Genomic DNA, 13,583 nt, shown 5'->3' with positions numbered 1-13,583 from the left:
AGTGAGATAGAAAGAGAAAGAGAGAAATACTATCCACCCACCACCTCTTGGATTATTTCAATCTATTTATGTATTCGCATTCTGACCAACATTGTGCGCACTCACCTGTGACAAAAACAAATTTACACATTATTACGATGGGGCTGAATAAACATTTCATTCATAATAAACACCCTCTGACCGCCTCGAATGTGCCGAAGGATAAAAATAGAATATATACAAGGAGACATAGGAAATAACGAAAAAAATAAATAAAAGAAGAAAAAGTGCGAATACAGCGAGATTCCGTGTATATTATATCAGAGGTCACGGGAGAACGAGAACGCACAATTTTAAGATGCTTGAAGATTGACGAATTTCTGACTGAATACTGTCGGTGCTTCAATCTCGTATCCGGCTGCCATTGCATACGAAACCAGAGTGTAAGAGTTTCTTGAAAAGTAAAAGAAATACGCGGACTGCATCGACCATAGAAGAATTTTTATATTTAGAATGAGATTTATAAGAACACGAGTTACAGCGACAGAAAGACGCTATTGGCTTGTAACGTAGAAAGTAACATGTGTTGAAAGTTTATACACTGTCGTAGGAAGTGAGAGTGAGAGTGAGAGTGGGAGAGATAGATAGAGAGATAGAGAGAGAGAGAGAGAGAGAGAGAGAGAGAGAGAGAAAAGTTGAGTAAATGTTGGGATGAGGATCCAAACTTTCAAACGGCTTCACCCTTATAATGACAAACTTTGAGGATGTGTTATAACAATGCTTAAGGCGAGGCAAAATTTTGCGCCAGCCGTGGCTCTCCGTGCATCTCGCACCAGCTATTTCGAGCACTCGTTTCTCTTTCCCCTACTTACCTATCCCCCTTCCAGAACTTTGAGCTGAATTTGCGACTTGATAAAAACGACAGCGAGCCCCCCTGTAAATTACACGAATCCTCGAGCTCGGCGAAGGTGTAAAGGAAGAAGGGGCCCTTGTATTTTAACACTCGCTACACGTGGATCACACCCTTCCCTATGTTTAGAGCCGCCCACCTCATTATCTGATTCTCTTTGCTCTGTGTAAGACTACAAAACGCCTGTAATACCCCAATACGCTAAGATGGATTCGCCGAATATGTTAATTCTTGTAAGCGCCTCCAGCCTCCAGCACTTCTGCCAACTGACTAAATGCACCAGCCAAGTCTCCTCTTCTTTTTTACTAAAAAACAAATGCTCTAAGGAATGTTTTGTTGTACCGCTATGCATTATAAAATTATATATCCAATAGTTTGTAGGTAAATTAAAATATATTTTTCTCTCAAAAGTTTATGATATTTCATAATGGGGAAGTTTATCTGATAACAATCGACCGTGACAACGACGACTGTGTAAAAGTATAATACGTAGAATTTTAGTTCTTTATTTTATCTTAAAAAAATTTTTTTATACTACAATCATTGAATCGGAGCGTCATTGAGTATCCAAATAGATCATAATTTGGTAAGATTGAATTCACATGACCTGGCAATCAATCGACAGGCACACGTTAATTTATGATAATATCTAAAGCAATAACGATTCAAAATCATTTCACATAAAGTGGTATTTAATTGTGAAATTTCATAGCTGCTTACTTGCTATACTAATTATTTATTCATCAAAATTTATTAAATAAGACCAAAGCATTTAAAATACTTTAAATACTCCTTTCACCTTAATAGAAAATACTTTTCAAGTTATATTAAATGCAAAACGTTAATAAGTTCAATTGCAACAAAGTGTACATTTTTTATTAAAATAAAATGATACTAATTTAGAAAATATAAAGCTTTTATAATACACTTTGTTAGAGACTAAAATCATAAATGTCTAGAAAATACTTTAGATAACAGTGAGTTTAATAATTTCGAACTATATTGTTGTAAACTATATATGAAAATATAATCCAACGTAATAATCCAATATAAATTGATTTTGTCAAAATCAATCATTGTATTGATATTATATATGTTTAATAAATTATTTCTAAATATCATAAATCATAAAGAGAACTTAAAATTAAAGATAGTGATCTTATTTAATAAATTCTAATTGATATACACGAATCGGCTCTTTTACTTTAAATTGTAACAAATAACATGGATAATTTCAATTATTTATGAAAATTTTTGATTTTATGAGAATTTTAAATGAATTTGTACGTAATTTTTTGTAATAATGTGTAATAAGTTTTATATAAATAAAATATATCTTATAGAATGAAATCTTATATTTTATGGCAAGCCAAACTTTACTGAATGTCATGTGACATTATTTGAGAGAAGAAAACTTATCCAATTAATATTGTATATGTTATTCTCATTTGGAATACTTATCGATCTTCACAATACAATAATTGTAAATATTTCCTAAACGGTGATATTTATAAATGAATATGCTACTAAAGCCATTAAAATAGAAAAAGTACCCAGGCTTCAATAAAAAGTCATTATGAAAGTTTAAACCTCGTGTTAGCTCTTATTCATTCAAATTTATGTAAATTTCCTACATTGTTTTCTTAGAGAAACTGAAACTAATTTCGAATCTAAAATTATTATTAAGAAGAAAAAGCGAATAGATAAATGTATCAATCATGCTTAGATAAATAACAATTTTGAATTTACATGTAATTGACTACTTTCGTACACTCATTTTATACAATTCTTATTAAAATAATATTATTTAATTATATTGAAATAATAATTTTGTAATATTACTTAATTCCCTAATATATTTTCCATTCCATAATAAATTTAATTTACAGACACTTCTCATTTTTATAAATAAAGGAAAACGATAAAATATTATTGAGATACATTCAGCTATAAATAATACTTTTTTAATCTGTATTTAATCTTACATTTTTCCATATTTTAATTATCTACATTGCCTTTAAAATATTTTTTCTTTCTTAAAAAGCTCACTCAAGCCTGCAAATATTGAAGAGTATAGTCCTTCGCATACTAAAAAATCTAAAATAAATCAATATCTCCTTTTCAAATATTGCCTTGATTAAAATTGATGAAAAGTAATATTAATAATATATTGTATTCATTGTACATTTACTACTTTAATTGGTCTGACTTTTATAATAAATTTTTATTGAAAATTAATAGCGGAATAATTGAAATAAAACGTACTTCTGGTAAAAATTTTGAATTTAAAATAATCTTGAACCACCACGAAGATATTCCTTACATTATAGTATTAGTCCATTGAATAAAGCAATATTGTTTTTTATTATTATTATTAATTTATCGATTGGAAGATTTTTTTTAGTATTATTCTCAATTCGTTGTAAAATTCTTATCGACAATCCACAGTAAATAAGTTTAAAGAATTAAGCCAACTGTTTCCATATTCAAAGTAACACATATTTCTAGCAAATAAAAATCGACGTATAAGAAGAAAATATTTTTAAATATAAATTCAATTGTAAATTCAATACGCGCTAACAAGTTTATATTTGCTCAAAAAAAAAGTTTTATTTTAAAAAGGATTATCATAAACTTAAAGTTTATATAGCTAACATATTTTGACGGTATACCGCTCCTATAGAACTTATACATAACATTCAAGCACGTTGCAATAAGATGCAGATTGTTCTTTTAGGTAAGCGTAATAAATAAAGTGAAATTAAAGTTTCATGAGACTTAAGTTTGTTTCTTTATGCGGACAAATACACTATATGGTATATATATATATATATATATATATATATATATATATATATATAGAGAGAGAGAGAGAGAGAGAGAGAGAGAGCGAGAGAGAGAGAGAGAGAGTATATTTGGATTCCATCGATATATTAAAACAGTTCGACTACGTTGAATTGAGTGTTAAGCCGCCTGTTGCACAAGTAAATGTGGCTTATTCGACGAATCACTTCTACACGATGTGACATCGGACGTTCGAGACATATGATACGAAACCCTTTAATCCTGCCGTCTTTTCTTTACTCGTTTGTCTTCATGCGTACATAAAATTCCTAAGGTCCAACCCATCAATCGTGGACATGAATTCGCGATCGCACAGGCTGTTTAAGCACAAGTCACAAAATGCTTATTTGTATTGAATTGTAGAAGAATTGAAGGTTGAATCAATTTTATAGCTCAGCTGTCGAAGTTGAAAATAGTGCGTAATCGTATGAATAATTGTTTTTACCGATTTATGAAACTGCATTAAGGGTTATCGATGTTATAAGCAAGGCTTATACAAAATTTCATCATAAATGTTTCTAGCTGAGCAAATACATCGATTTGTATATAAGCTTAACTGAAAAGATTATTCTTTAAGTTAAACTTAATAGTTGAGTTGAAAAATTTAATATTGAAATAAGTACAAACATTTCGAGTATCAGGCCGATATTTTAAAAAGGGTACATTAGCACACACATATACTCCTACATATAAATCTTTATTATTTCGTTAGTTAAAATTCATGTTTTTTCTTTTTCAAACTGATATTATAAATTTTATAATGGTAAAGATTTTAATAATATATTGTGCATTAACCATTTTCATCTTTTCATAAGAATCATTTAGTGCTAATTCAACAATACTTTAACATACAGAAAATTAATTATACGTATCGAATCGCATATAAGCATCTTTTCATTCAAATTCTTGAATATCGCATATGAAAATACTCATGTTGATTAAAATCAAACAATGAAGCACATATTTATAATAATTTATTCTCCATAAAAATGAGAAAAAGATGTTTGTAAATTAAGCCAATTGGAAGAAATTATGTAAATATTACATTAAATAAATTTTCCATTGATATGCATCTTTTTATTCATTTAAGATATATTAATCATTAAAAACAAAAAGCTGCTTTTGCTGCATATGTGCTCTCACCGAATGAACGTTAATAAACATTAACTGTCTATTAAGGCAAATACTAACTTCAGTTGTAATATCATCGTATTATTACATTTTTGCATATTATTAAAGTAGATGCAACGTATTATAAAATTGAAAATCATTAATAATTTATATGTATAAGTAGTTTATAAATTTATTGTTGGTTCGCAATTACAGTAGCTATAAATGACTGTAGAGAAGAGCATAAGAAATATAAAAACCATGTATCGAATACTTTCATCTGTCACTTTCTTCAACATTTAAAATATAATTAATCTAACATAACTTGTTGATATTTTTTTTTCACCAAATACAAAAGTTAACATTTAAATAATTGACAATCCAAGAAATAATTTTCCATATGGTTATGAGCATTGGGCTAAAAAATGTAAAAATAAGGCGAACTTAATTTTCAACTTAATCATATAAAGTACAATGTAAATTGAATACAGAATTATTTGAACATAATTGCATGTAAATCGTTCGAGTTTCGGCAGCGCTGAAAAAACAAACGGCTGATGAATTGAAGAAAACCCTTGCAATATACAAAGAAACTTGTTATGCTCGTAATAACTCATGCACACGTAGAGTATTTTTTCATGTTAGCGCTTCACTGGAAAATAAAAGAATATAAAAAATAAACTTCACCAAATATTAAATCGACAAATCGATACGACTCGTGCCATTCTTTGCAAATTTTACAATAATTATCGATTTACGGTATTGTGTTTATTTTGCTGACGTTTCGTATTGGTATTAGCCTGCAAAAACCGCAACTAAATATTGATTTAAAGCTTGTTCGTGTTCTATTTTCGAAGTTTTTATACTCCTGCCAGATCACTCGGGACAAATCCTGTTATTCCGAGCTTCTCCCTGTTCCCTCATCGACGACACTCGTCGAGATCGGTAGGCGGGGAAACTCGGCAAAAACTCGACGCAGCTAATCCCCGACCAATTGTAATTTCCATTCGCAATTTAATCGCTCTCTTCGTCATTGAGTTCGCCGCTCCATCGCGTCGATAGCTGCAAAAGAGCACTGAGAGGCGCCTCGCGATTGAAGTGTGAGTTACGTTGGAGTAACTGACGGCTGTCAGTCCACAGAGTAGACTCGCGGTTCTCGAATGCATTAATCATGAGAGCGGCCGGGCGGATTCCCGCAAGCTCCCGGTGAGCGCCTAATGAAGCGCTGCACCCCATACGGATCCTGGCTGCAATTGGCTGACAGATCGGTGCACCCAAATGGCGAGCATCCCTGACTCCGCGGTCGTACCCAAGTGCATGCCGAGCCTGTCATTGTGCGTCCAAACTAATAATGCGAGCCGTGGCTTCTCTCAAACGCACCTGCATGCTTTGCCGGCCCATTATGAAAACAAAAAAATAAAAAAAAAAACAAAAAAAAACAAAAACAAAAAACAAAAAAACCAAAAAAAAATGGGAAAGAAAGAAAAAAGAAGAAAATACAAGGGAATCGGTCGTGCAAGGCGTAAACGCGCGATCGCACGAACTACGAGGACACGTGCCGCTCGTAAATAATGCAGCCAGCAGCCGCTTTATACAAGTATAGCCACGACGACGGATCGCCCCAGCTATCCCTCCATTACCCATATCCGAGGGACCTACGTCTGCCACCTGCTCGTAAATCCTCTGGCTCTATCAAATTAAACTCAGCTCGGCTGCTCACTCCTTCGTTTCCATTGTCAGCCTCATCGGCTGGCCCCTCCCCCTCCAACGCATCCCCCCACCGTCCACCCCCCAAACGCATACACGCGCGTACCCACGTACGAGCACGCCTGCACGCGCAAAATACCTTGCCGGAAATGTAATGGATGTACGTAGACAGTTTGACAATGCAACAAGCGAGAAAGAAAAATCGGTACGATCGCTGTTTACAGTGGGTCGCTTGTAAAGTTTTATGTCACAACAACAACCGGCAATCGCGTACTGCGGATATTTATGGAGGTGCGAAACGTTTATGTCATTCGCCGACGACATTTCGTTAAAGCAGACACTACTCGCACCTCACGACTTCACGCGGCACTTTTATCTTTATTATTCGTATGAGAAAATGTTTCGATGAATTTTTACAAGCGCACAATAAAAAACGGGAGGCGATGAGGCCGTGTGTCATCGCGCAATAGCGCGACTGCATTACATAAATAAAAAGAAACGAAAGGAGACAAGAACAAACAAAACACAAGCAAAAAAAAAAAAAATACAAAAAAAAATGACAGGACGAGCTGGTACAAATCAACATCTCGATGACGAACGACATAAAAAAATCAAAGGACGAATAATTTGAAAAATTCGTGGAAGTATGACGCATAGCTGACACCCGAAATCTTCCAATCAATCGCTATTAAAATGGATCTCATGGCAGTGTTGTCCGCGTCCGAATATAAATTTCATTGCACGCTTTATCAAACAAAACTTTCTGCTATCAACAGAAACTTTCTGCAATGACCACTTGGTAAAGAGCAAGGAGAAAAGCAAAGTCGAATAATCGAAAAGTGAGCCGAAAGGCAGATGAGAAATGATCCGCAAGTAGTAAAATATAGCCGAAAAGTTCAAGGGAATAGGGCCGACGAAGATTGGGTAGGGCAGAGGGAAAGACGAAAAAGCAAGTGGTTGGTGATGTGGAAACAATCGGTATGGTGAATAAACGCTTTCTTCGTATATCGAGCTTCGTAATAGCCAAGAGGATGCACCACGAACCCGAGAATCCTTCGTACATATTTTTTTTTCCTCCCTCTTAGTCTTGCTATTTAGACCCCCGGCGTATATCGCATCCAGGCATCAAGCATCAAGTGGCTCAAGATCGCCACATTCTTTTTTTCAGCGCGTGCAAAATGCCGTAGCGTCGCCACGCCCATAATCAAAAGTTTCGCGAAGCCGTCACGCCCATAATCAAAAGTTTCGCGAAGCCGTAGTTCCTCTCTCTCTCTCTCTCTCTCTCTCTCTCTCTCTCTCTCTCTCTCTGTATTTATTTATTTTTTCCTCGTATACCGTTATTTGTTTGGAGGATAGCCAGAGGTGAAGGCACCGAGGGTCGGGCGAACAAGGCCCGGGAATAAAGGTATTTTCTAGCACTCGAAAATATTCGGTGGGAGGAGAAAGGAGTCGCGATCGCGAGGTCTCGTGAAGGGAAATCGACGGAAGCGACGGAAAAGCCTCGCAGATACACAGATACAGATGCAAGGGAAGATCCAAGATCGAGCCTCGGCGTCCGCACGAGCAATCGAGGAAACTCGCGACACCCATCATCCTTCCATAACGAATTTTCCAAGTATTGGTCGGAGAGTCTTGCATTCAATATTCGCTCGAAGCTCGGCTCTCTATTTTCTATCGCGAGCGGAACCCAATCCCACCCCCTCCTTCATTTGGCTTGTTAAAGCCTCATTCACCGACCGCTGGATTAATTAATGCAGACCTTGCGCGAGACTGCCTGCTTTTTTACTTTTTACTTTTGGAAAGCTTCGGTCTTTCTTGCCAATGGCCATGCGTCAAAAAACTTACTTTTGACATTCGCGAAAAGTTCGATTTTCTATCCAGCAGCAGTTTTTTCTTTCTCTTAGTCGCGTTTTCCGAACAGAGTCGAGAATTTCATTAAATATAGTTTAAAAAATCTATCTTATCGTTAATGAAAAATTACAATCTTAGTAAGTATTATATATTTAATTTATATTGAGCCTACAGGAAAGTCTTGTAATTACTGAATTTGCTTCAAATTGCCTTATCGAGTCTATTCCATTCAACTTAATAATAAATCAGATATATTTTACAACTCTATATTTTTTCCTATTAATTCTAAACTAAATATTGGGTAATATAATACTTAGTTATTTTAATTTATTAAAGTTGTAACGAATTAATAAATAATTACTTGGCGCTGCTCAAGGTAAATTATATTTTTCCTGTTTGCTCCATTTACATTCCAAGTTTTTGCCCCAACGTCTTTACATTATATTAACACACAAAATACGATTACAAGCATATAAAACTTTCACTCCAAATTTTTCCTCGTAGAGTTTCATTATTGTAATATTGCTTAGAAATTAGTTACAAACAGGCTTTAACGTTAATTTAATAAGACTTATGGCATTAATTGAATTTTACGAATATCACCCTATTAAAGAAATACTTTTATTCAACCCACGATAATGACTCGAATATACACGCTAAGATATCTTCATCGCTTATTATAATTATAATACAATAATAAAAAATATTTATTATTATGGTAATATTGAGAATAAAAAAGCATAAATATGTAAACGTAAAAGTCCTTCTATTCTACTCGTTGAAACTCAATTATATTATTCTATTATTATTCATTTAAATGACTCATGTTTTTATAATTGTTTATCCTATACATTCTGAGTGTTAAAAAGCAATAAATTAAGAGTAATGCTGAGGCAAATCATAAGTCCAGAATATTTATTTCGTATTTCATATATCTATTACAATAATTACTATTAAAATTCTTATTGAATAAATCTTATGAATATTGACATTAATATTAATATACCATTAATATACGAATTATGTATGTACTTTATCCAAAAAGAGAATTCGATATCGATTTTATGCCTATTAATGATTGAAGCGGAAAGTTGATTTTAAATATTTTACATGGGCTTTTTCGGCCAAAATCTCAATTTCATAATATAAGCAAAAATAATATTCTCATTACGACTACGATGCATTTCGTAATACATCGAGGCAGACTGAAAATTAAAAAATGCCATCTTTTATATATCTGAATAAACAATTCAATAGGACGAAACAACAACCATTATATTATGCATAATAACTTTTTTTTAATACCAACGAACGGACTGTTTAAAAAAAAAAATAGTTAAAAAATATTATTGTTAATGAGAGAGCACTTACGGTTTATTTTTAAATTTAAAATATTGCATTCAATTATTATTAAAGACGCTCTTTTCTGATAATATGAGTAGCGATAATTCTCATATGGGCACTGAATCAAATAATTTTCTCACGAAAAATACTTTTCATACATTGTAAATCTTTATTTTGATTTTAAGAAAAAATGAAAATTAATGACAATATAAATCAAACGGATAATGATCTGATAATCTAACGAATTATTTATAACGAATGATATTTACTTTAATTACACATTATCGATCGACATATATATTCCGAAGAAAACTATTTAATCCCTTTTAGTCTTTAGTAGTATTTCAAAATTTATGTTTTAAATTTCTTAAATATTAATTAGAGTTTTGATAATAAAGAAAAAAGAGAAGTTAATTATGACGAGCGGACAATTGTACGAAATGCGAAAAAAGTCTTTTTAAAAATAAAGTTGAAAAAAATAAGGAATTAATATAAAAAAAAAATGAAAATCTGAACGAAAATCCAACATAAATTTTAAAAAACACGAGCTTACAACTAAAATCATTATCCATGTATAATTTATACTTCGGTCAAGTATTTTAAAAATTTCGATCTTACACAAGTATCTTGCAATTTTTTTTTATCGTAAACCATAACGAAAATATTGAAAAAGTATATGAAAAAAATTCAATAACATATTTTATTAAACCTAGACTCACACGTCCTGAAGTATTTCAAAATGAATAATGTCCTTACCCCACCTGGAATAAGAAAAAATCAAAATTAGATTTATCATTATGAGTAGACACGTGAATAGAAAATTGAAATATTCATAATATATTAAGTCATGAATAGGTTATTGAATTAACGTTGATTAATTTTCACGTTTCTCCTTGCTTTCCTACCATATTTAATGAAACACATAATCGATGCGACGGCAAAGAATTTTTTACTACATAGGTATATAAATATTATCGTGAAACACTGGTAAGGAGACTAATTGTATCATCATTGTTGAATGCGCAGGTAGGGAAAATAATTATGACTTAAGGAAAGATTCGACTCGCGACAGCATAGGCTCGGAGCATAAAACTGCAGACTTAAGGCGTAGAGATCCTTTTCGCGAGGCCAGGCCGCTCAGTCGCGTCTTTTGTTTCTCGTGCACAAACCCGATATAATCTGTCTCGCGAACGGAATTCTTCCTTATTCTCGGCGGCGGTCGAGCTCATCGAGGCAACCCACAGACGCGATCTTTCTTCGGCAGGTCGGGAGAAATCGTCCTGAAAAAGCGACTACTCCTACAAAACTAGTTCGTCGAGTGCCATGCTTCGACCGTGTTTCCGAATCTGTGATATCTTTGAAAATACCAATGATTTCCGCTCGAGCAGCTCAGCATCCCAGAGCATCGACGAGCAATCATTTAAAATAATAAAACGCTATCGCTCGCCGGGGCATTGATGCCATTCCGAGGATCCCGCACGATGCAAGTGCCACTGGCAGCACGGCCGAAGCGACTTTTTCTACAACGGTGGAGCCGACAGCCCGAAGAAGAAGCGAGGATATCGGTTCGACGAGAAGTCCGGGATATCCGGGGTGCGGCCTATAAACATTCTGTCACTTTGCCCGAGTGGCAGACAGCGGTACTCGTGATCTCGCGCTGTCGCCCCAACGGTACTGGACGGGCAACGAAAGAAAAAAAGAAAGGAAGAAGAAAAAAAAGGAACGATCGCGCGACACAAGCAGGATTCCTTAACGACGTTTTACGAGTGGGGATTTGTCGGCTCGCGAGCAACGCGAACTGACACTCATTCTTATGTCTTCGGTACGTAAGGGCGCACCACCACTACCCCCCCCCGCCCTCATAAATCGTAGACACGTCGTGGAGAGAATTTCGTATTTCGGCCCAACTTTTTAATCCCTCGAGGGCGGAGCTAATCGGTTGGAACCAGTCCCAACTTGCTGGAAGGAAATTCAACTTTCATGGGTGCGCACGCACACGCTGACACAATGACGAATCGCTTGGATTGGGGAGTGTCTATTATCTCGAAGCTTTTCTCTAGCGCGAATGCCGCGTGTCTTTCTGGCTTTCCGCAACACGATAATCCTCGATGGCATTCTGCAAGCCCATCGAGAGGGTAAAGTCGCAACTTACTCCTGCGATGGAGTTCTAAAAGGCTACCGTAAGAGGTAACGGCTCTTCTACTTATCTTTTCCTTATTCATCCTCTTCGTTGATCCTCGATTCATAACAACGGGACTAAGCCTAACTTACAAATTTAGAGGGCATCGAGCCACCCACTACCAGCCACTCTATAGGATATAAAATCTATAGGAATTTTTGAGAGGCTAATCTACACCTTTCCTTCATTATGCTATTGCGCAGCCTCGGCGAGAGAGCATCTTAATCGTTCGGCTTAATATCTTTTTCGCCAACGCCAAGTGGCGGATTCATTGATAGATCGACTTGGCGGTAATCGAGAAGCATTCATTTCCAATATCAGAATTTTCATTTTCATTAATTTTTTTTTCTCTTCTAACGCATCAAGGGTTATTGGTCTTCAATTCATGAAGAATTAAAAACAAAATAGACTTGATACATTAGCTGTGAATTCTTTCAAAACATTTGTTGTATTATTATATTATAATTACTAATCTCTTGTTACCTTATGTCAGAAAGGTGGTAAAATATTTTTAATCGAAATCGGTATCAAACGATATTTAAACGGAAATATAAATTAATGTGTAAAATAAAATTAATAAGTATTAATATAATAAAAATTCAGCATACGGATAATCATAAATATATTGTTGTTCCCACATTTTATGATACAATGGCGATTATGTGAAACATTATTTAAAGATTTTAAAGATTAAAATTACGCTGCTTATTGCTGTTCTTCCTGGCATTATTACATTTTTTAATCATTTAAAAAATATTAAATATATTAGCGTATATAATGACACCATACATATCAAAAGCCTTTAGTTAGTAAAAAAAAAAAAGAAAAAACAACAGCTTCGATTTCAATGTATTCATAGTCATTTAGTTTTTGCAAATACTACCCGTTTACTTTTTATATCAATTCAAGCTAATAAATGAGCGTATGTTTATAATAATAACAATCGATTGCTTTACAAACTAATTCTAATAAATTGTGAATTTTTCCTCTATTTTCTGCAAAAATATTCGGTTCGCTTATTAAGTAACGTAGAGAATATTAATGGAAAAGAAACTTAATTGGCTTTAAATTTATAATAATTATCGAAAAGAACTAAAGCTTTTGTAATATTTATTTACACATCTAGGATAAAATAATTTTATTATTATTTTATTTTTATTCTTTTTCAATTTGTGATTTTATTTAATTTATTTTCAAAAACATATAATATAATATACAAAATTGAAATATAAATAAATTTATCTATAATATTTAATCACACAATTATGTAAAATAAAATGCTATTATGTAATATATAATATAATCGATAATTCAAATATATTAAAAATAATTCAATCGTTCGACTTATTTAAGTAACAAAATTTAATTTCGGATAAATTATTTATAATATTACTCGATAAAAAAAAAAACTATCACTTTATTTATTTTTATTTTTATATATGACATAAAAATTTAAATAATATTAATTCAAATCTAAAATTAAAAATAAAATAATGATTTCAATAGCAATTAAAAATAAGTTGTTATTTAAATATTGTCAAATATAATATTCATTACAATGGAGATATAATATATAAACTAATTATTGGAATTCTACCAATTAAATAATACTTATAAACGAATATTAAAAATTAATGCCAATAAGTTTATTCTTATGTT

General features: G+C 33.1%; 1 protein-coding gene across 1 annotated transcript in view; it reads right to left on the bottom strand.

Annotated features, from left to right (window-relative positions):
* Nucleotides 1-13,583, bottom strand: part of Pgant9 (polypeptide N-acetylgalactosaminyltransferase 9) — a 177,879-nt gene that overhangs the window by 134,965 nt on the left and 29,331 nt on the right. The window contains exon 2 of the mRNA XM_011501740.1: nt 10,502-10,506. The gene's annotated coding sequence lies outside the window, so the exon portion shown is untranslated. The remainder of the gene's footprint in view (nt 1-10,501; nt 10,507-13,583) is intronic.

The sequence above is a fragment of the Ceratosolen solmsi genome, unplaced genomic scaffold, assembly GCF_000503995.2.
Source record: "Ceratosolen solmsi marchali unplaced genomic scaffold, CerSol_1.0 scaffold23, whole genome shotgun sequence".
In the NCBI taxonomy this organism is placed as follows: domain Eukaryota; kingdom Metazoa; phylum Arthropoda; class Insecta; order Hymenoptera; family Agaonidae; genus Ceratosolen; species Ceratosolen solmsi.
The sequence above is the reverse complement of the archived record's forward strand: the minus strand, read 5'-3'. Positions and strand labels throughout refer to the sequence as shown.